General features: G+C 38.1%; 1 protein-coding gene across 1 annotated transcript in view; it reads left to right on the forward strand.

Moving 5' to 3' along the window:
* LOC124160597 (acid sphingomyelinase-like phosphodiesterase 3b) overlaps positions 1-24,356 on the forward strand; it is a 1,228,662-nt gene that overhangs the window by 62,569 nt on the left and 1,141,737 nt on the right. Inside the window, exon 2 of the mRNA XM_046536481.1 lies at positions 6,014-6,086. The gene's annotated coding sequence lies outside the window, so the exon portion shown is untranslated. The remainder of the gene's footprint in view (positions 1-6,013; positions 6,087-24,356) is intronic.

The following is a 24,356-nucleotide window of genomic DNA, read 5'->3' on the forward strand; positions in this document are numbered from 1 at the left end:
AACCTTGAGTAATGAAACCGTATCGACCGATAGAATGTTCCCTATACATGCATGTCTGTATGTATGTGCGGCTTGAGCTCGGTCGACCGAATCAACTCGTCTCGGCCATTTACTATTCCCTGCACCACCGCGGTGGGCACGTGATTACGAAAATGATCCGCAGCAGAGAGAGATACAGAGTGGAAAAGAGAGATGTAGAAAGGTATAGAAGGTGATACCGTTTATAATGCATTTCTGAAGCGATCGATAGTCACTTTTTTATAGTGTCCAAGACGCTCGCATCGTGGCGCGGTGGAGGGGTTGAAACGTGTCGCGTCAATGGGCTTGGATGTGAATCGCGTGCCCGAACAATGATGTCTTTTCGTCCACCCTTTTTCCCCAGCACCGACCACGGGGTAGTTATTTTCAATGATCCCATGCCTCCCCTTCTCCGCACGGGGAAAAGCGTTTTGCTCGCGCTAATAACGCCATTCAATCCACGTAGCACTGAGTGCGTCTCACTTCTCTCCGCGAGGGAGGGAGAGAGAGAACTGTTGCAAATTGAGTCGTGCTAATCGCGTGCCCGCATGGGAAGACCCCTTCGTCGTTGGCAGTCCGTGAGACGAGACTAAAGGGAAGAACGGTTTGGAGACTCCACGCCAGGCTTGTATCGAGCTTCATGGTGCAAGTGCACGGTCGCAATTACGGCTTTAGTCTTTGCTAAGCGGCACAATACCCCCAGATATATCGGTACTACGTAGCGAGACTATATGCGAGACCACGCAACGATATTTTGTATTTGCCCTCATCTACATACTACCCCGCAGGCTTCCTCAATAGGCATGTGGGAGGATGTTAGAACACCAGCCCTTAGCAAAAAAAATATGAAATACGCTTATGAAGTTCCGCCTGGCATACATTCAAATCCGTTATTGTTTGGGGAAACAGTCAATTCCTGCACCTATCCGCTTGGGAGATATCTCCCTTACTTATTCATTGCTGACGAATCTAGAAATATAATGAAGTCATTACAGGATTTTCTCTAAAATATATCTATTCTTCATTGCTCAAGCATCTAAGACTATCGCGTAACTTCCAGCTTCCTGCCTAACTCATTTAAAGTCTATGGGACGCCTGTTGTAATTTTAGACGAATTTTGTAGCATTCCTATCTAATTTATTAGGTTCACGTTCAAGTCTTTATGCTCCAGATCCCATTTATTCGCTTTACTTTCTATATGTGTCCAAACGATTGCGGAACAGCACCTATCTTTTAGTTTTCCATCCAAAAATCTTCCTCCAACACGCCTGACGTATCCTAGCTTCTTCAAGGCTCTTCCACAAATATTTCTGCTGCGTTTCATAAATAATTCTGCCTGTAAGGTACCCATAATCGTTATTTTCGGATAGGTTGCTAACCGTTGCTGACGCTGAAAAATCATTGCCAAAAACAATCGGAACTAATATTTGCGTATGTGTGTAATAGTACCGATATATTATAATATTCTTAATATTATTCTAGTTTTTTATCAAAAAGATATTAAAATTACAGTTCTAATCTATACCTTTACGCAGTCGTGAGAAACTATATGCCTTTTTAAAATCAATTTTCATAAATTTTGGAGAGCATTGTGGCCTTATGTCCGACGATGTATGCCTTATATGGCGACAGGCGAGTGATCGAAAAGCCCCGGGTTAAAATCGCTTGAGAAGACTTTGGTTTCAACTAAAATCACGTGTTACGCAGAGGCACTATTTGGGCAGAGAAGCTTCGCCAGAGTAAACGGCCGCTTGTGACGTCACCGGTGAGCAAATCTCCTCAGAGAAGGTGAAATTTCCGATTGTATTGAGGAAAGTCAATTAGATGTTAGACCAATTACAATCGAGTAACTGAAGAAAAAAAGGGCGTAGAAGACACCAATAACGTAGAAGACTGCAGCTTGTTCCGTCGACCTTCCAACGAAGTTGTAGGGATACCAACTGCCGATTCCAGAAAATGTATTCGGTAATAATAATAATAGTAATAGTGTGACAACACAATTTACACAGACAAACCTGTTCAGCATAACAGACGGGACATAATCTGGACAAAAAAAAAGCAGACCTTTATAATTGAAATAGCAGTTCCGGCTGACCACAACCTTAAGAAGAAATACGAGGAAAAGAAACAAAAATATCAAGACCTCGCAAGACAAATAAAAACTATCTGGTAACAGGACGTGGTCACTATCATCCCCATAGTAATATCATCAACAGGAATAATACATTCATCACTCAATTTTGGAATTGAGCAATTAAAAATTAAAAGAAACACAATATATAACATTCAAAAATCTGTAATACTGGATACATGTAGAACAGTTAGATTGTTTTTAAATGAATTGTAACTTGAGGCAGCGTCTTGGCAAGGCCCGAGACTGGCAGACCTCCAAGTAAATCTTGTGTAATAAAGGATAATAATAATAATGTCGTCTTTATTTCACAATTGAATTTAAACTAGAATGTCCTCTCTTACGATTAACTTGTTTCAAAATCACATACATCCATTCCCTGGATGGTGGTCAAACCACCCAGACTGGATTCGAACCCGCAACATCTAGGTTAGCGGTAGGGGACTTTACCCTGACGCCACCGAGGCCGGCGTAAAGTTGTTGAACTGTAAGGGGTTGAATCACTGAGTCGGTAATATGACCACGAGTATTACAGACTAGGATACAGCCAGTCATTCAATTTACGTTATATTATAAAATATTATGCACGATGAAAGGTTCAAATTCAAATTTTAATATTGAAATTTGCATAGTTTTTTCAGAGATCAGCTTTAATTTATGAAAAACTATATTAATAACTCCTATCTACTGCAAGATGATCCTTAGAATTGGATGCACCTATCAGGTGGTAACAGGTATCATAACAATTTGATGCAGGATCAACGACCTAAAGAACCACCTACCACGCATTAAAACTGCTTTGATTTAAATCGCCACTCTCGTCAAAGTGGCAGAGAGGTGTGAATTTTATTGGGAATTGAACTTTAACTACAGCTGTGAGCCAAAAACAAATTCGAGATCATTTAACCGATCGATTTTATAACTTTTCAGAGCTATTCCTCGAAAAAGTTGATAATATATCGCTATGTGCTCGAACTAGGGCTGCGAACATGCTTGAATATCAATTAAAAAGCTCCCGAATTGGCATCATATATCCAGCTTCTACGAGACGGACTGGGTCCACCTGTATGCAACCACCTAAATGAGCACGTATTTCTCAAATATTTTTGAAAATTGCCTGCTTAAGCAGATGCACCGATTTCAGAGAGGTTGCTGAACACTACTATTGCGAAAACATTATTACCAAGGCCATTTGGAGCGAATATTTTTGTACATCTGTTCTTGTAGTCATCAAATGAGTGTACATACAAATGGTATAGCAATTTCACCCCTTAATCGAGCTGTTTTTTCGAAATGATTTTTAAATTATCGTTCTAAACTATAGTTTTTCATAGCCATGAAAAACGATAAACCTTTTCTGTAGCCATTTTCAAAACATTTAGGGAACATAGTGGCCTAACAAGCAGAGACCAAGATACGTGTGATTTTTGGAGAAGTGTGATTTGATCCCGCAGTAGAGTTGGATGGGATCGAAAGGTCCTTATAAAAATATATGTCTTGTAAAGCTTCGGTTTAAATTGCAGCACGCAGTATTACGTAGAAGCAAAATTGTAATACTGAAATTTACATTTTTTATTAAAACACATTAAATTACTAAAAAAAACTACAAGTATAAGTCCTGGCTACTGCCTGAAGGTCATTAGATTCAGATGCACCCCTTCACCACCTTAGGATCAACGACCTAGAGAATCAGAGAGGCATCGTGAAAAGGGTACCTGCGGGAATTTCAAGGAGGTTCTAGGCAGGAGAGGGAGATAGAGGCCGGCGTTCGCCCGTGCCACAAACTTTACGTGAAGCAGTTACCGCAGAATCGTCGGAGGGGATGGGGGAGGAATGGGGGGGGTGGTGGGCTAGGACAGAATGAGGCTCATTTCCGCGAGTAAACGCGGGGTCGGTTGGAAATGGGAGGAGATTGCCTTGGAGGAGTGTGATTTGCCCCCGCAGTCGAGTTGGATGGGAACGAAAACTTTATGGTGGCCAACGATTACGTCCCGTCATATTTTCACCGCTTCTCTCACTTCTCAAACAAACAAACCCTCTCGATTCTTTGGAGAACTCATCACTATCCCCCAACTGGTCGTTTCAATACACGTCTGAAATTAATTTTATCGTTGATTGAAGTCGTTAACAAGAGAAATTTAGTCCAGGGGGTGGACCTACACATATATTTATCGTAATGTTTTGATTAAATTGACAAACGCCGGCTGATAAAAATTCAGAGCTTATGAAAACGCTGAAGTCAAAACTATTCACTAGAGTGATGCTTCATTGAGTGTAAGGTGCTTTTTTAATAAATCAAAGGTAATAATTACAGAAAGGTCTGCCGAAGGAGTAGCAGAAAGCGTTCAAATCCACTAAGTATCATTGTAGCTTTATGTCACACTGATATGTGATTTAGCATTTTAACCACGCAGCGTATATGTTATTTAAATGTATTGAATTCTCTATAGCATACTTTTGTTACCATAAAATAATGAAAAAGGTCTTCTGCAACCCATGTCTCATTAATTAATTATTTATATAAGAATGTCAATTTTGGCTATTTGATATTTGGAAAATTTTTCTAGGCCACTGTTGTCCGTCAATAAATGATTTTATTTTATTTCAAGCTAATCAAATACTTTGAAAATATAAATGAAGGAATAGGTATTACAAATTTGAGGAATAAAAAAGCAATCCGAAACGATTTCGAATTTCTGCATGACATCTCAAGGGCCACCCAGATTTACCCAACACATTTTGCGTCGACATCGCTTTAAAAATTTTAATGAAAATGGAGATTTGTTATATTAAATTTATTTCAATGTTAATTAACTGATATTTATACTTCAAATGTAGGTAAACAGTTTCATATTTTAACCACGTATAGGTGAAGCGTAGAATACAATGCATTTTTCATTTATATTTCACGGTGATAATCGAGGTAAAACACGCTATATATGAGGAGAGAGTAACATATGAAAAGTGTTTTTATTTCACGTGCTTTATGAAAAGTAATTTGGCCCAGAATGTAAACGAAATACTAAGGTTAAGGCAAGAAAGACTTTGAGGTAAATGAGGACCTTCTTACAAGGGAAAATTTGAAATTGCAATAATGAAATTGCCTAGTGTTTTATCAGTACGATAAAAGTCAATGTATTCATCCCTTTAGGAAATAAAGGTATGATCACTATAAAGCAGAAGATTAAGAAGGGTAATTCCCTCAAGTATCTGAGATTTTTTCATGGCTATTTGCGCAGTAGGTCAGCGAATGCAATAGCCATATCACGGGAGTCTGCTTTAAATTATCCATAGCCTCTTCTTCCGCGCCGTAGCATGCATGGGTAGGGTGAATTTTCCTTGGCTTGGTCACGCCTTTGCAAACCCAGTCTTAAAAACCTTTTATGGGTTACCGCGCAATTTAAGAGTAATGGCTTTATCTCATTCCCACGCAGTTCTCATTATTGTACGAATGACTGGTGTAATCACATTAATACCTGCCATAAAAAGTTCAAAATAACACGAGATGCGACTATGGGCAATTTGGTATCGCAAAAAAATTGCAAATTAAAGATAAAATAATGTAAAATTTCCCAATCATAAGATTATAGACGCTATTCTAGTCACGTGAGCAGTAATTAAATCTGTGTTCGCATTCAGGGAAAAAGAGACCTAAGTTCTATTAGATTGGTTCAAATGCGGTACATGACGTTTGGAGACCGAACGAAGAAATGAATACATCCTACTGTGTGAAATCGATCGAAATATCTTTACGCATCAAATAATAACAGGTATGATAGCATGCTCAATGCAATAAATGTAGGATGTATAAAAAAGAAATGGATACCTTATCCAAGTATCTTATTCATTTTTCGTTCTTTTCAGACTTTTGGAGATACCGGTGAAACTATTTGCGAAGTTCAGCGTCAACCAGTCATAGTTTGGAGGAGCGAAAGTGGTAAGTAGATCAATATATTATCTTGAAAATTGTATAAAAGGATTGGTTCGGTCGTCTTGGCTATAAAAGAAAAGTTCTCTCTTTTTTATTTTTATCAATGGCTCGATTTTCAGAGCTGATGTTCATTTACGTGCGGTAGCCACAAATACGAGAGAACGAAGTGTACACCACTATTTATTCAAATTCCCTTCTAACAAATTTTACCATGACATTACGATGTTCCCCGATTTGGCACTGCTGTTTTGATCACTTTGATACTCATTGATTTCATGAAAATATAACGATTCTATATAATATAATATTCTTATTACTTCCACGTTAGCTTAACGAAAACCACGCTTATTTATAGAAAAGTAGTAATTCTCATAAGCCTGGATTATAGCATTTAGCAAAAATAAATCGGCGTTTTGGTCTTCAAATTTAACGATTCAGTAAAATTTTATGAAAAATTTTGCATTAAAAAAATATGGAAATAATCGGATACGGAGCCACGTTGAGCATTAAATATCGACGATTTTACCCGTTTGTTTGCTGTTATTGAGGTTAATATCCCACTTCTCATGCATATTGGGTGACTGGACAGTAATTTCTTGAACCATTCTATAATGAGCCACCGTTCCGTGACGGCTTCCTTCAGATGTAACTTCTGCAATGAGAGAGGCGCCTCTGTAATCGAATACACATGTAAATTTCCTTTATTTAACATTTAAAACAAAAAATATGAATCCAATGGTGGTGCTATGTTTTAAATTACAGCTTTGAGTATCTAAAATTCTGTTCTCTACAATTTTCCATCATATAGTAATCAAATTATTTTTCTTCATTGTTTCTAATATTAGCTATGGAACATAATGTGCAGTCATCATTGGAGCTGCTACGTTCGTATAAAAATGTTATTTCTTTCTCATAATTTAAGCTAGGAAAAATAATAACTCTACTTTCTAAAATTTAATATCTGGATTAAGAAGATTAATTTGTAGCAAACCAAGTTTTAATTTTCATTATACAAAGTTGATTTTTAAGTTAGGGAAAAATAACAACTCCGCTTTCTAAAAATTAATATTCTTTATCCTGTAATTTAAGCTAAGCAAAATTTGTTTTTCCCAACTGAAAATGGAATTGTACAAGACTAAAGCCTCAAAAATTGAGTGCATCATCAGTTTCTCCTACAATTTTGCTGTGCGATTGGATTTATTGGTTTGAATATCTTCGAATGTTACGCTTCCGTATCTATCAAACTATTCCTAATATCGGACTATCGTTCAAGAAATGCATCCATTAAGGACGCGAATAGCATTTTACATTGATTGCCAGTAGAATTAATTCCACTTACCGGGATTTGAACCACGGACCTTTGACTTTCCCGGCAATTATGCAAACCACTACGCTCTCCATTTTCCTGAATTCCCATGGTAATTGTACCGAGGCTGATGGTACTAGGTGTTAGCCCTTGCTGTCCATCAAGGATGGCATCGCAAGGGATAATGGTTCAATGAGGCCACAACCGGTTGAAAGCTACAAACCTGCGCTAAAGTCGCGTATGGTGATAATGTGCAATATTACAATCTTGCCGTGGGAACGACTGTGAAGTTAATATGAACTGGGAATCGAACCACATACCTTTCACTTTCCGGCCCGTTGGGCAGACCACCAGGATTTCTAGTGCTTTGGAATACTATTATTTAGCTTTTTATATAAATGATAATATTCTGAAAGGATTACCTTTTGCTAAAAATCTATAGGAAAAAAACGTATAATGATTAATTTAGTGGTGTAACATCAGACAGTATTTTCTTCCAATACCTCTTCATTCCTTTAAAAATAAAATTTTATTTTTTCATATCCTTCCTTCAAATACTTTTTTAATGGTCTCTCTCTCAACAATTGCTCTCTCATCTCAAAAAACTCCTTGGCAACCTCCCATCTGCCTTCATTACGCATAAACATCAAATTAAACATAATCATCAAAATAATAACAGTATTTATGAAAAATTAACAGAAATATCAAGCGTCACAGTGGCCATAGGATCATCGTAACTTACCTGCATTTAATGGTACTCATCCTGTTCAGGTCTTCTCCGCTAAATAGCCTCCGAAGGCATGAACCTAACATGACCCCCGCGCACGACGCGATGCGCTTCCGCAGGAGACGGTAATTTCAGCCTCGCTAAAAAAAACTGACCTCCGTCCACGTCACGTGACCTCGGCCCTCTCACTGCACGCCGAGTCCAGCTACGAAGTGCTATTATTTATTCAGACCGAGCTGACCTCCTTAACTCGTGTGCCTCTCCCAAAATCCATCCCCCCATTATTCCTTACTTTTTACACCGCCTGCACTAAGGGTAAGGTAAACACGACATGGAGACGAGCCGAAGGATCCAAAGTTGACCCTATATAGCGGTGAAATTTACCGCGATGGACCGCCACCTTCTTTTTGCATGGTTAGCGCGAAATTCGTAGCTCATCACTTAGGCAAGTAGATGCAGATTTATTTTTTAAAATTTCTTTCTCGGTCGATTTTTTCTAGCTCAGCATTTCATCTCGCTAAGTCATCTCGGGTACTTCCACACGCTTATACCTTGAGGACATTGATTAATGAACATGTTATTCTCTCTGTATCTCTCGCCCTTTTTCCTATGCACGAACCATTAAGTTTTAGCGGCACCGGAAAAATTGGAGAGCTAAATTTTTAAATTTGCGCAGCGAAGCGACCTCAAACTTCTTCCTCGCCGAATATTCTCGACCGCCGGTTTTTTTTACTCTGAATGAATGCATAATTTCTTTTCCTGAAAAACTGCTAAATCTATTGCTATAACACGTTTTACCTATTTTTTCATGGCTGTGATCAGTATTGAGAACTTTAAAACAGATTATTCCGATGAAATAGTAGGTTTGAGATAAATGTACTTGCCATATAACTATAAATTATTAAAACTCTTTTGGAATAAAAATAAACGTAAAGCCTATATTTATTTTATCATATAAAAAATCAAAATCTATTTTATCGAGTCTATCATGCAACCAATCAATGGTATGATTATTTTACACATAATGAATTTTTTGTATGGAGACATCATTAAATTAAGTAATAATTTTTCCTGAAGAAAAGAATGTAAAATTAATTTTTTTAATGAAAAGTATGGAAAACTGTTCACCGGAACTCCTACTCGCCTTATCTTTATTTCCCATCCCGAAGTGCACTGTCGAAACCAGGTTCTTTAAAATTCATAATTTAAATCCATAAGATATTATTTTTAACGATGCATTGTCTAAAGTGAACGTGTGAACTCGTTTCAGGCTTGACGTGATGAAATTCGATACATCAATGATAAAATATTAACCAAAAAATGGTTTCACAGTTTCACATACAGATCAACTACTTACCATGGTTTCGACACTATCTCATTTTCAAGGAGAAAGATTTAAATTTTTACTTGAACTAGTTTGGTGACTCGGCACTTGGCATTTTGGATGATTTTTATACTCCTTCGGCAAATTTTCCTTGAAAATTGATTAGCATGTCGAAGTCATTGTCGGCAATGGAGTTATGTATTTAAGTATAGAAATTGCCATTGTTGTTTTATATTATGTAATGGATATCTTTCATGAAGTTTCGGAAAAATTTTAAAATTTCAATCTGGTATTATATTTGAGGACCTTGTCTATGGGATTGATATACGTCATCATTTTTTAGCTCCTTAGCCTACGCCATCTCTCTACCTATATATATTTGCCAGCTCTGAAACACGGTTCTCTAAAATTCATTGCTTAAATCCGTATGACATGATTTTTAGCAATGCATTGTCTTAATGGAGGTTACTTCGGTGGCAAAGATTTCATGATTTCAATCTGATAACGTATCTGAGGACCTCTTCTAAATGATTCTCTACCATGAATCACCATTACCCACTATGTTTCTGCCTGCCTAAAGTGCCAGCTCTCACATGAAGTTTCTTTAGCGGCAAAGATTTCATAATTTTAATCTCATAATGTATTTGAGGACCTCGTCCAAGCGATTCTCTACGATGAGTCACGTTTATCCTCGCTAAAAACTCACTGCCTACATGCGCCATCTTAAAAACACGGTCCTTAGAAATTCTTTGCTTAAATCAGTATGATATGATATTTAACTATGCATTGTCACACATGAAGTTTCTTTCGCGGCAAAGATTTCATAATTTTAATTTGATAATGTATATGAGGCTTAGCAATTCTCTGCCATACGTCACCGTTAAACACACGATAACCCATGTCTCTGCCTACTTAATTTACCACTTCCGAAAAACGGTCCTTTGAAATGCTTAGGTTGGATCCCTATGATATGACTTATGGCAATGCATTCTTTTGCATGAAGTTTCTATCATGGCAAATATTTTATAATTTTAATATGGTAATGTGTTTGAGGACCTTATCCAAGTGATTCTCAGCCACGCGTTATAATTATCCACGCCACAACCGATCTTTCTGCTTACACATGCCAGACACCTAAGTCAAACGATTTTTTGATCCACACCCACCAATCTTTCCCAAAACTTTGCCTTGCCTTTTCCTTCGGTTCAGGAATTCACGCAAACAATCGCTCTTTGCCTACCAACCCAAAAACTAAATTCCCACCCTACAAACCAATCTAGCTTCGGCTCGGAGAACACTTTCTCTCTCCTGATCCCGCAAAACAAATAGTTTCGCATCGCGGAGCGTAACCCCTTTAAAGGAAATTCCGAGGAAGAGAGTAAAGGTTGAGGAGGGGGGGAAGTAGAAGTAGGGATAGTAGAATGGAAGATAAGGGTTTTAGGTACAAGGGATGAAACTTCTAGTGTTAGTCTTCTCCGCCGCTTCAACCGGCATATTGAATGTGGAAATACGGAAAAGTAATATCAGAAGCACAGTTTGTACGTATTCATCCGCACGGGTGTGAAAATGTTAACAGCTGAGGTGAAATTTGCCAGGAAAATAAATCATACGAGGGTTGCTTTTTTAAGTAAGGGCGATTTTTTACATGAAATAAACAAAAATTGTTTTTTGAAAAATTCTTTTATTTTTAGAATTTTCATACTTTTCTTTATATTTCCACGTAGTTACCTTGGTTGTTTAGGAACTTATCATGATTTGAAACTAAGTTCTTTATAAAGTTCACTAGCAAAACACCGCGCCAGTCCCAGAACACCGTTGCCTTGATTTTGCAGCGCGACAACGTTTGTGATCAGAGATGGCCGTCCTGAGTGATCATCATCGTGATTATTTCGCATCCATCTTTGAATTATCCGACCCATTTCCGCACTTAACCTTTGCTCATTGCATTAGCAACATACACTTCTCAAAGATGAGGGTGAATGTCTGCAGCCGACATGTTTCTTGCAGTCAAAAATCGTATCACTGACCGAATCTCACACGCGGCGGGCGATTCAATAATCTAAAGCATTTAAAAGATCCACAGTAAAGCGTAAAGGTTAGGTACAGAACTGCAACTGACATGTGGTTGTTCGCAAGGAATGCCGGGAGGCAGCGCGCACACTCGGACTGCGTGCGAACTGCTACAGCGTACGGAAAAACGGCTCTTACTTAAAAAAAACAGCCCTCGTATAACCATAAATGAAACCCGGACTCAGATATCTGCCACAGAGAAAGATGACTCAATGGTGCATCAGTTAGCATACCTGACCAGCGATCCGGAGACCAGGGTTGGAATTCCGACTAAGCTTAAAGTTTCTTAAAAAGCGTTCCACCCTTTTTGACAATGTAAAATTTATGATTATTTATTAATTGATATTTTCGTTCGATCAATATTATTTGTATGTTGATTCCAATTTATTTTTTAACTCGTGGTAATGTAGGGGTTGTTCAAATAGGGAGGAGAATCGTTGCATGGAGGCAGGGGCGGATCCAGGATTTTTTTCTGGGAGGGGCACAAGCAAGGCCGTATCCAGGATTTTGTTCTGGGTGGGGCACAAGGATACCTCGTAATACAAAACGAACGCAATGATAATGAGGCCGTATTAAAAATCTAGCATATTTTTGAGGGTCTGGGGGGGGGGGGGCACGTGCCCCCCCCCCCTGGATCCGCCTATGCATGGGGGGATTGATAAATATAAAAGGAAAATCTGACATCGCAGACGTGGACGATAAGCCAAATTTTGTGATGGTAGCGATATAATACAATGCCACGCCTTTAAAGAGGCTGGTTTCAAACGTTAATTTTAATAGTGCGTCCACATCTTTTAATTTCAGGCTTCCCTTTCCATTTATCTTAATCCCAAAAATGCAACAATTAATACTTTCTCTCTTTATAGAAAATCCCTTTAAAACACGAAATAGAAATTTTGCATAAGTTGAGACATGTATTAGAGTAGTCACACACATTTAAACCCGATATTACCCGACCTTTCTAGTATTTAAAGAATATTCTCATGGTTTTCAAACTAAGTAAAAATAAATATTACAAGCCTTTGAGGAGTATCCCGCTCACTCTCTCAGTATCTCGACCCGAAGGTTGGCTTGAATAGACGACGGTAGAACTCATCCTAAACTAAGCCATAGGCGTGTAAATTCCTTAAATTCAGTGTATAGAGGCCAGTTCCAATACCTCACCATTAGAGAATCATATTTAGAGATACACGAAGGCTTCACCCGGGGTTGGAACCCGAGACCCCTCGTTCAGCAGCTTAGCGCTCATTCCACTAAGCTACCATACTCCCCTGATTTACATACTACATCTCTTGATTTTCTTTATGGTCAATGAAACACTAATAATCATAAGGCTACCATGCTCACATTATGGGAGATAAAAAAAGACGATTATTTGTAGAAAAATAATAAGCAAGGCTTGTGGTAAATTACGGTATTTCACTCAATGGATAAGTTATAAATAGTTAAGAAGTGCCATCTGAATGAAATCTTTGGAGTAGGATGGCCATGAATTAAATTTGTGGGTTCGAGTCCTGCCTAGATAGAATGCACCTTACCAGACCATGGATATGTGTGATCGTCTACTGGTAGTCATTGTGGAAAACCCAGATGTAGTAGTCATTGTGGAAAACCCAGATGTAAAGTCCTTATTATACTGTTTACGGGGGTAATTGACATAATAAATTAAATGTATTAGATAAATATATGAGAGACTGTACACTTGACCGATTGACTTAGATGTGAAATGCATTTTTGCAAACTTGATTATTTTTCTCTCTGGCGTTAACATGACATTAAGTAATATATTTTACGACTTTTTTTCCTAACGTTTTTCCGAAAGTCAATTAATCCCGCGATAACTTTATTTTCCCTTCCTTCCATTAATCCTTCGCGAGGAATGATGCCGTTAAACTCAAGGTCTTGAACACGCGATTCAAATGAACGCCAAAATCTTGATTTCTTTCCTTCCTCCCTTTTAAGGCCTCCATCCGGCCAATTTTGCTATTGCTTTCTCTTATCCTGGAGCCCGTCCCACTGACTTATTTTTTTTACGCTACCGCTCGCGTTCTTAAGGGAATTTTTCCTGATAATTGGATTTTCACAAGACTCTTTAAAATGTAGACTTAGCGATTAGATGACAATAAAGGAAACCCATTTGGTTATCAGCGGCAATAAATCTTTAAACATCATAAATGGGACCATCAAAATTATATCCTCTCTTTTTTCATGTCATTTGAGCTCTAAAACGACTCAAACTATTGAAATATACCAATGAATTTAATTTATATAAGCAAATTACTACCGGCTATTCTTATCTAGGATAGATAATTTTTTTATTGTTTCCGATAGTGCTTTCCGGGGGTTACATGCTTACTCGTAATGATAGCTTAAATAATGGAATTTTACTATTCATGTGAAAATCGAATTCCCAGTGATTGAAAATAACTAATTTTCAAGCGTTACAATGTAATGAACCATTTATTACTGATGATTTACTACGTACCTACTTATTAACTGTAGGTAATATATAATCGATTATTATCAGAAATATTTTTTTTTCCTTCAAGCCAAGCATTTAAATACGGAATAAAACCTAGGAATTGAGTTAAAAGTGAGGTACGGGTAATGACAGCATGGAAAGAAACACTTCCGTGTTTGGTGTAGAGAATGTTTTATTTTCTCATTTTTATTAAAGCGCTGACAAGGACAGGAACGATCTCACAAACACCAAGTACATTTACGGTCATTTATTTTGCATAATGCAGCAACGGCGTCATTCGTCAGCATTGTTCGAGGCGTCCTGACTCTTGTTTTGAGATCGGGAAGCCTTACTGCATGAATTAGGGAAGTGAGAAAAGCCTTTTTCATGACTCATGAATCCCATCACAGTATTAGCTCACATCTGGAGCCCTGGACTGCGATACCTACACAAATATACTCGACCCTTTTGCGTCCGGACCGAATAAAGGTAATACCGTGTAAAGGGATTAAGCCGTCCACCTTTACCACAGACCTCACCTCACCACGATTCACTTCCAGTAGCTAAATAAACAGTTTAGCAGAAATTCTCCCGAACATTCGATGCATGCTTGCGACAACACTCGGCTACATGAGTCAAACTCTGCGCACAAGTTACCTAATAATGTTCTCTCTGGAGTACCTAATGGCATAGCAGACGTTTCTTTCAGTTAATATCAGTGCAAAATACCGAAATCACGTCCATTAAAAGGAGTGTTTGCTTTAATCTGCACAATCAATGTACCTAATATAAGTCATGGCGTATAGGAGTAATAATAGAGGAGTAATAATGCATATTAATGACCCAGCGAAGCACTGTGGGCGTCTGTTAATTCAAACGTTTTGCAAAACACTAAAGCAACCTATGCACCTGGCTATGTTGGCTCAGGTAAAATTCAAACCCATTCATTCTGGAAGACAAATATTAATGCTCATTGTCACAAATAATTTTCTCATCGTTCATGGGAATATGGTGGGAATGTATATCCTCTCAAACAGATAAGAACTCATCGACAAAGAACACGATATCATAATTACCAGTGTCAGCTTCAGACGATAGGGTGGTAGTTATTTCGTAGCAGGATGGGGATATTCCCGCTTTATCAAAACGATCATTCTCTCTGACGTCGTATTATTCCAAGGGAATAGCACACAAATTGTGACACAAATGGCACTCATCAAGTTAGTTTGATTACTCTACTTCCTAGGCTATTTTCACAAGGCAGCGGAGGTACTTAGCAAAATACCTTTATTGCAGAGGGGAAGCCAAGGAACACCTAGCGTAAAAACAGCTTTCGTGTTGCTCTAATCTTATTATATCTGGTCAGCCGCAAGTTGAGTACGCGGCAGAACAAGTTAACAAGATATTTATAATGTGAAGAATAGCAAAATCAGGCCGCAGATTATTTCTGTCCACAACAATGGAACCTTTAAGGATTCCTAAGGAATTTCTCATCGATATTTCTAATCCTTCACGGTCACTTTAGGCTCAACTGTTCACAAGAAATTATGCAACGATTATCTCGTCTATCATAACTGTCCATTTTACTCATCGCTGAAGCCTTCCATGCCCTCTCTAGCATTGAAAAATCACATTTTTTTTAAAGAAAAGGTTTACGAAGCTTATTTATTTCCCCAAAATGGCGTACTCTCACTTATTTTTAGACAAATTTCCGTCTCCGGCTCCAATTTTCTAACACGCCTATCACTTATAGAGCACATATCAAAAGGTTTTGCTACGATAAATGGTTATGCGTTTACATTATTGTAAATAACTGATAATAAATAATTATTTGACCGCAACACAAAAATAAAAGTATATGCAAGCTAGATGCATCAGCCACGATTTACAATTCTTCTGCACAAAAGGCATGACTAAAAGTCGATGTATCAAAGGTCCATGGCATAATGCCTAACTTTTCCTCACATCTCCAGGCTGAGATAGCATATCTTTTCATAAGAATAACCAGCTCATAAAGACTTTTGAAATAAGAATATTGTAATGAATGCGGAATAGTCTCCTCCATTGAGCAAGGAAGGGACATATACGGTTTTTAATAGAAATGGGAGAAAAGTTAACATTTATGTATGCCAATATCAATTAGATTGATAAATAAGTTCTTAAAATAAATTACTGTTACGCTTACAAATCATTATGTGATGTACGAGGAAATAATGCAGCCAGTGGTTATTTAGAGCGTGAACTTTGTCCAACGACTTAATGGAGTAAGATTCGGTAAACAACCTGTGATGCAACGCACTAGAAACACTAAATAAAATAAAATTTGTGATCATTGGTCGCAAAAATAAAATTTTAGAATGCCACATATAACACTTTGCATGTTTATTTTTTTATTTCCAAAATAACACGATATAAATACAGTAAATTTGCATTTTTCTCATGATCCTGGTCAAGGATAATGATTTTTTTCCTGCGCATTTTTCGCACAATTTGTGCATTGCAGTGGTTATTTAGAGCGTGAACTTTGTCCAACGACTTAATGGAGTAAGATTCGGTAAACAACCTGTGATGCAACGCACTAGAAACACTAAATAAAATAAAATTTGTGATCATTGATCATTATGCAAAGATATCACCGTGGTTAGTACCAGAATTCTTGAAAAAATGCAAGTATATATTTTCCTACTCACAAGAATTCAACCTCGCAAATAAAAATACTTCGAGTTCACGTTAGCAAAACATCTGGTGAACAGGCGTCATGTTATGAATTTCAACAGTTCAACTTGAAGCATAAATCGTAGCCTTAGCGCGCCATTAAAATAGCAGTGACAAATTTTCTAGAAGATATATTAGAGGAGTTATCCTTTATGGAGCGGACGACATCATGGATAAACAGCCTCATTCGTTTCTCTCCTCGAAAAGAAAACAGCAAGTAGTTAAGGAGGTTCTTTTTTGCACGAACCAGAAGACGGAGGTATGCAAAAAAGAGCAATACGCATCATTAATTACACAGGAGACATAAGGCTTTTGGGACGAATTTTTCACAAAAAACAATTAATAACGGCCATAGTTTTGAGTTAATTAGACAATGTGCGCGCTATACCGAGATAATACTGAGAAGTATAAACTCTCCGGTTTATTTGAACGAATGAGGTGGGGAGGAATATTACTTTTTTTCTCTCTCCTCCGTACCATTGCAGTATGGAACGCAGAATCTAGATAAGTGTCACCTGGGAAGTCTTAAAGGAATATAATCGAAAGTTCTCCTCCACAAGAAAGGAGCGCTCAAAAGTTTGGTATGGAAAACTTTATCTCGTAAGTCAACGCAATTATACTAGGACAACAGAAAACTTCTTCTCTCGAGAACTTATTCCTTCGGAGGCAAGAAGAAGAAGGGGATATATAAAAAAAGCGAACGACGTGCTCCGCGGAGCAAGTGAAACAAAAACCATTAGCAGATGAAAGAGTGCGATAACTTTGCATTTGGAGACGGGAAAATGAGAGGTGAAGCAAGGGATAAAAGATGATAAAGGGCGGGAAAGGAGGATAAAAGGGAAGATGAATACAGCGAAGGAAAGAGAGGCAGGGCGGAAGTAGAAGCATACAGGATGGAATGTGGCCAGTATTGGATTTCAAGGGAGGGAAAAAGTAATCTGGGTCGTTTTGAGGAATGCCAATTTGGCTCGCAGCGAAGGCCAAAAAGACGAACGAAGAGGTCTTTGGGACGCCTTTGATTAGGGGGCAATCGGTTTTGCAACGAATGTGCCGATAGCACAAATTGTATGATTAATTGTAGAAGATATTACCAGAGATTCGAGAGGTAACGGAGGAGAAAATAAAGGAATTCTGGGAGGTTATTACGAAATTCCCAAGAAAGATGCTGACAGGCTTTTTCAAATGATTATGAAATCGGTACAATACATAGCATTATCAAGTGGTACTAACCTCTTGAGGGATTGCAACTTGATAGACTATTTTAGCCAAAGTGAAATGCAAATATTGCAATCATTACCCTATAAAAAATATTCTAAAAATAATTGGCTACATCAAACGGTACAAATTCATAATAAATTACCAGTAATGTTGACAGTGACTTTACAACTATTTGAATGAAGTAGGTACTTCATAATGCATATTGCATAAATGCATTTTTCAAAAAGCATATGCAAATTTATAAAATTATCATAGCTATCCATAGCAGTTATCGATGCAAGTGAAGAAAAATTGCAATGATTCTAAGGTAGTAATAACTGAAAAGCATATAGTCTTCAACTATGCAACTACATTATTGATTTCAAATTTTTTGAGAAATTGTAAGCCTCAAATTTAGGATTAATCATTGACGACTCACCAGGCATCAAAGGAAAGTGACTTATTTTGAGTATTTGAAGTTAAACTTAAATTCATATCTTACGTTTTCCCATAAAAATACCGATCGAGAATGCAACCAGGCTAAAGGTTTCATAAATTTTTGACTTGAAATAAAAAGAATTGGGGAACGACAAGGTGCCATTAGCGTAATCCATCAATTTAATTCATGCTTCAAACGACACATTAAAGTAATATAAAACAAATCGGATACTGTGTTACATATTTTTATCTGTATGATAGCCCTGAAGTTTAACAGTACCTATGATTAACCAATTACAACCCAATGTTGCTTCTAAGAAACATTAAAAAATGTATACATTTTCAGGCCTATTCGGGAGAGAATTAAACTGCGTGCAGTTTTGTTCTGAAATGTTTAATGACGGAATATGTAGCTGCCGCAATAATTATGATTGAGTAGAAAATTTTTCCTTTTTTATATGAGAACTCTTCAAATTTAAAATCTCCCAAAAGCAGCTCTGGGTTAGAAAGGGTTAAAAAGTAAAATTCTCATAACATCTCGAGCGATAATCAATCGATTTTCTTCTTCGTTGAAAATTATTCACCTTAATATTTCAGCTACTTCTTCACCATGTATCACTCAAATTCACTGATTCAACCCGAAGTTTGGCTTGGATTAGTGAGAGTACTCTTCACCGATCAAACCACAGACATTTGATATTCACACATTCAAGACTTTCTTTTCCTGTGCCATCTCGGACTTATTGAATTTTTTAACATGGTGTAGGTATGAAGTCTTCAACCGGGAACTTAACACAAGACCCTTCAGTCAACCACACGTTCCCCACCAGCAAGTACATGGGATGATATTTTATTCCTTTACAAATGAGGAGAAAAATACTTAGTCAAAAATAGCATTGGCGATCAACCAAGTTGTTGTCGTAGACCTAAGACTTATTTTAAACTAGCTTTTGGCATCTAAAAATGAAAACAACCTCAGTTTTTATGTATCACGTCAAAATTTAAGCTATAAAATTCCCTCTTTTCTGCATTTAATGTAATACAAAATTTGCTTATGACTGAATTTAAAGGGGAATCTTACCTTATATATTGTCCATAGAGAATGATTACCGATGAATGGTTTATGATACGTGTGAATTGGGGAAAGGTATGCAAGCTCCCCATGAAGCATATTTGGGACTACATGCCTGCGTTCGACTATAGCATCTCCTGCCTAATTAGACAATTACGATCTGTCTTCGACCTCCTACTGCATCAGTCACCTAAAAACAGTCGCATACGGTTAATGTCATCCAATTGAGAGCAATGATGCCTCTTGTGGTCCACGCTCAATCTGGCCAAGTCGTCATAATCACACTATTGTAGTAAAAAAAATTTGACGTGGAAGAAAAAAACTTACTGCAGTTTTGAAATTAACCCTTTAAAGACTGAACTAACTTACCAACTGGTTTTTATTGTTTTTTGTATACACTTCTTATTTTATAAATAATAAAGAGATATTATGAAAGAAAAGCCGAGCAAAAATGTTTAAATGCGTTTTATAGCAAGTTGGAACACGCCACAACATTTTGCCATTGCTTGATAAATAAATACACACTTGACCAAAATACTAAGTTTAACAACCTATAGATACTGATATATTGAATAAATTAGCATTTGTCACAGGAGAGCGAGTGTAGGGTAAAGTATCGAATAAATTGTTTACTCACTACAGAGGTGATGAAAATAACCAATTTTGAAAAGGTATAATTAATGACGAATGTATACGCAAGTCATGCGATTCACTTTGAAAAGTACTCCTATGCTTTACTTACATTACAAAAGCTGTAAAAGTAATCGCAGATACGAAATATAATTTTCATGAAATTTTATAAATCTGTTCCCAAACATTTGAACATTTGACCGTGAACGTTTAACATGCGTATTTTACCCTAAATCAGCTCAAAAATTAAATTCATCCGAAAATGAGTTAAATGTTGCCCTCAGTGTAGTACATGGGTCCTCATTCCATCACGTAGTATTGATAAGCGTAAACGTGCAAAATTATTTTCCGCGAAGTTGGGAGGTAAAACAACGTCACCACGGGGTAAAAATCTACGAAAGTTCCTCCGCTCAACCTACGAGGTGAACGGTCGGAAAGAGTCGATTCAGCAACCGCTTCCATTCCTCTTCACTCATATTTCCTTCGACGAGAAGACGAGGCTTCCGCGAGGGAGAAACCAGAGTTTTGGAATGCCATTGGACACCGCACACCGAGGGGCGGAAACCCTCCTTGCGGGGAGCGAAGGGTAAAATTTACTTAATAACATCACTTTCAATCCATTCTTGCAGGGGTCTTGGAAAGTTTTCATCGTGGTATCCGACTTCAAACGAAAAAGAACCCCAGTAGCAAATGTAATGTCTTCCCTTTTATGTAATCAAATAAAGGAGATGAATTTGAGGCGTCATGGAAAACGGGTTGATTTTAAACCGGAAAAGTTTTTGAGACACAATTGAAGATAATAAGAACCTACTGTTCATTGAAAAAATAAATTAATATCATCAACTATACTCATATACCTATATATATTAGGATGAGTAAATTATATATGCACTTGCCATCTAAAATACACATTAAAGATATCTTCTTAAAATTATGTATCTCATATGAGGACCCAAATTTGATTCAAGGGAACTATAAATATCTGGTTAGATATCGATTTTATTCAAAAATTTGAATAGTTTTTCCTTCCATAGACACAATCTGTCCTGAATGAAAATAATTTTTTTAAAAGTAATTCGAGAGCTTCCCAAAAACCAAAAAAACTAATTCGCCCTTTTCAAATAAGAGATAGGGAAAATGTTGAGAGAATCCATGTTACCAGACGTTTAAAGATGATATATAACTAAACATAAGTGATACCATAAAAAAGACGGTTAATGGCAAGGATAAGTACCTAAACCTTTGAACTTCCATCTACATCAACTAAGCATCCTACTTTTAATTCAATCGTAGTAGTAGAGTTGTTTCAGTGTTTGTGCGTTCAAATGTATGACTTGAAGAGTTGGTTCAAGTAATTTCGTAGCGGCGTAGCACTTGCCTGCCGAATCGGAGGTAGAGTCTTCGAATCCCACTTGGGTAGGATGTCACTTTCTGGGGCATGGCTTATCGTCCTACGTTATTATTCGTTAGATTTCCCCGCCGCTTTTAAGTCCTTGAATGCTCTTTTTTCGAGGTGATTAAGATAAATAAAATAAAAAAGAAAATTCACTGCCAGAAATTTCAGCCAAGTATTAGTAGGAAGGAAGATGGTAGGTACCCACTGCTAGTTTAGTTAGGATTCATGAAGTGTACTGGTGGCTGAGCACCGTCCGGCATGAAAAATGGAGACATACTCGGGCTGCGCTGCGTAACTTTTGACTGCGCAGAGCGAGAACCCCGGGGTCGGTCGAGCGCTCATCTCCAATGGGAAGCAGTAAACATAAAATCGAGACTGTGGGAAAAAAGTGCCCCTGGTAGAGTGGATGGAGAGAGAAAAAAACCGGGTGTGCCGCGAAGATAAAAGGACTTGGGAGGAGTGGGCGTGGGAGGGCACTACTGCTGGAGGAAAAGGTAAGACCACATCACGTACCCACGTTACATCCGAACGAATACCCTGGGTCCTTTCCCCGCGTCCTTCACCACCTGCTGACAGGGACCGTACGATGACGCTTGCGCGATTGCGACAAAGGACTGCATGAAGGAAGCCCCCTAGGGTGGTTTATTATAATTTTTTTATTGCCTAACTCGAAAGATTGTTACTCCTGGAGCACGCATTTCACGTTCTTATATTTTTAAATGACGATTTATATTTTTCGCGATCAAATGAAAAGTGGGAATTTTCAAGCGCGCGAAAACGAAAAGGCTGAAAAAAAGTATGAATGGTGGGAAAAACCCGTATGACGTATTTCCGGTTCCCGCTACCGCCGTGTGAGGTGACCTGGGGGTAAGGCTTTGAGCACCGCTACGATGCAGGCTGCTAGCAGGTACCTAAGTACCCAGCTAGCGGGTAGCGCTTGGCTTATTTAAGGATTATTATCACCCTATCAAACGAAGAAAACTTTCCGACCTAATGCAATATTAATAGGTGATTATTAGGAGATGTGTTCCTGAGCTCTGTGCCTCATGCATGAATTGGTAATCTCAGGCGATGTAAAACTCTTATCTACTCGTATAGAATCTCGGTCCCTGTGACGTCACGTGAGTTGCATCGCATGGGCGCCAATCTGGCCTTTTTCAAATGAGGTTAATATTGGCCATTGACAGTCGTCTAAACTGGGATTTCTAAAACTAAATAATTTGTACGATATGAATACACTAATAATGGGTAACGAATCGTAATCAATGCCTTTCGTTTTCTTTTATGAAGGAAACTATCCTATTCCATCCCACAGTAGGTTGATTTCTGTTGCCACTTGAGTCGCATTTTAATCGGCTTTCAAAAGTGTCCGCGGCGCGGTTATGAGTACAATGCGATCCACATTTTCCCAATATTTTGCAGTATAATCTTTATAATTTCCAGATATAGCATTGAAAAGTTATGAATTTTATAAATAAGATCATCAGGAATGTAAATTTCGGTGGTCAGCCGTAATTATACCTTATTTCCCCGTGAAATTCGGATCAATTTGTCCGTCAGCGACGCGAGAGGCGAATTATGTAAATCCATTTAAATGCGCGGCGGTTGACAACACATTCAGAGGCCAATTTAATGAGCCTCTATTTTAATATTCGTGTCGAAGGAGATAGAGTAGGACGCGAAACGGGATTCTCTTATACCGTAGGCGCGGGATCCACGAATTAATGAGCTAGGTTTTCGATTCTGAGTCATTGGTGGTCCAGAAACCTCCATCCCAGGGGGGCCACACAAAGAAGCCCACAAAACTTTCCTTAGAAGTTTCATATATGCTGCCACATAAGCCGTATCAGAAACATTTTTCATAATTCATAGAATTATTCTACAAAAATGAGGCCTAAGATCCATTTTTATTTACACGTTTTGCGATGGAGTGAAATCGTGAGGTAAGGACCGAAAATTTATAAATTTTACAGATTATGGATATTAATTTCTGTCAACATTCTTAATTACAGAGCATTTTCCCTCGTAATTCGGATCATTCCACTCTCATCAAGTGGCGACAATTGTAAATACATTATAATCGCTTGATAGGATGAGAGCACATCCAGTGGCAGACTGAAGAATCCAAAAACAATTGTAATATTTGTGTTTTATTCATCGCAATGACGATTACAACGCGATTATCCGCAAAGAGTACAGCATCCAAAAGGTTATTTTGTACGTAATCGCGCGCACGGATGATAAAGTAATTTACAACATGGATGAAATTCGCCATGAAAATAACTGTTTGGTATAGCCGGGATTTGAGCCAGGATATCACGAATACCATCAATATGGAGATTTGGGTTGGAATCCTGGCTAACTCAAATGATCTTTTTTTAAATAGCGAATTTCATCCTGGTAAATATAAAATTTTTCCTCAAGCACCCACAATGGGAGAATCCTAGTCCTCAATTACCAGCGAATTTTCCCACCGTCATGAGCATATACCATGCCTCAACGCATCTCGAAGACACGAAAAACCAAACCGCGTACATAATGCGGCTGAGAAAGGAACAGGTCCCTCCCCCACACTACCCCCACTTATTTGCTCAAGCCGTGCGTTGCAATTTCCGGCGTTCCGATCGATTCCCTGATGCTGGCGAGGTTTGAAGATGGCGCCAGATCCGCGCTCTTTTCGTTGTACAAATCGAGGTTGAGGTGATCCCACCTCGTCCGTACCTATAACCAGGTATGTCAAGTAAAACGAAACGAAAATGTTTTGTTTCGACCCGGATAGAAACGAAAATACGAGGCCTGAGTTAAGTTTCGTTCCTGCGCGAAATTTTTCATGAGTGAGTGAGTGCCCCATCCATCTAATGGCGGTAGGCCGAACCTTTGCTTCATTCTACCATACTTCGTACTCTACGTGCGGGTGGAAACTAAAACGTTCGAAGGTGA

The sequence above is a fragment of the Ischnura elegans genome, chromosome 6 (assembly GCF_921293095.1).
Source record: "Ischnura elegans chromosome 6, ioIscEleg1.1, whole genome shotgun sequence".
Taxonomy (NCBI): Eukaryota; Metazoa; Arthropoda; class Insecta; order Odonata; family Coenagrionidae; genus Ischnura; species Ischnura elegans.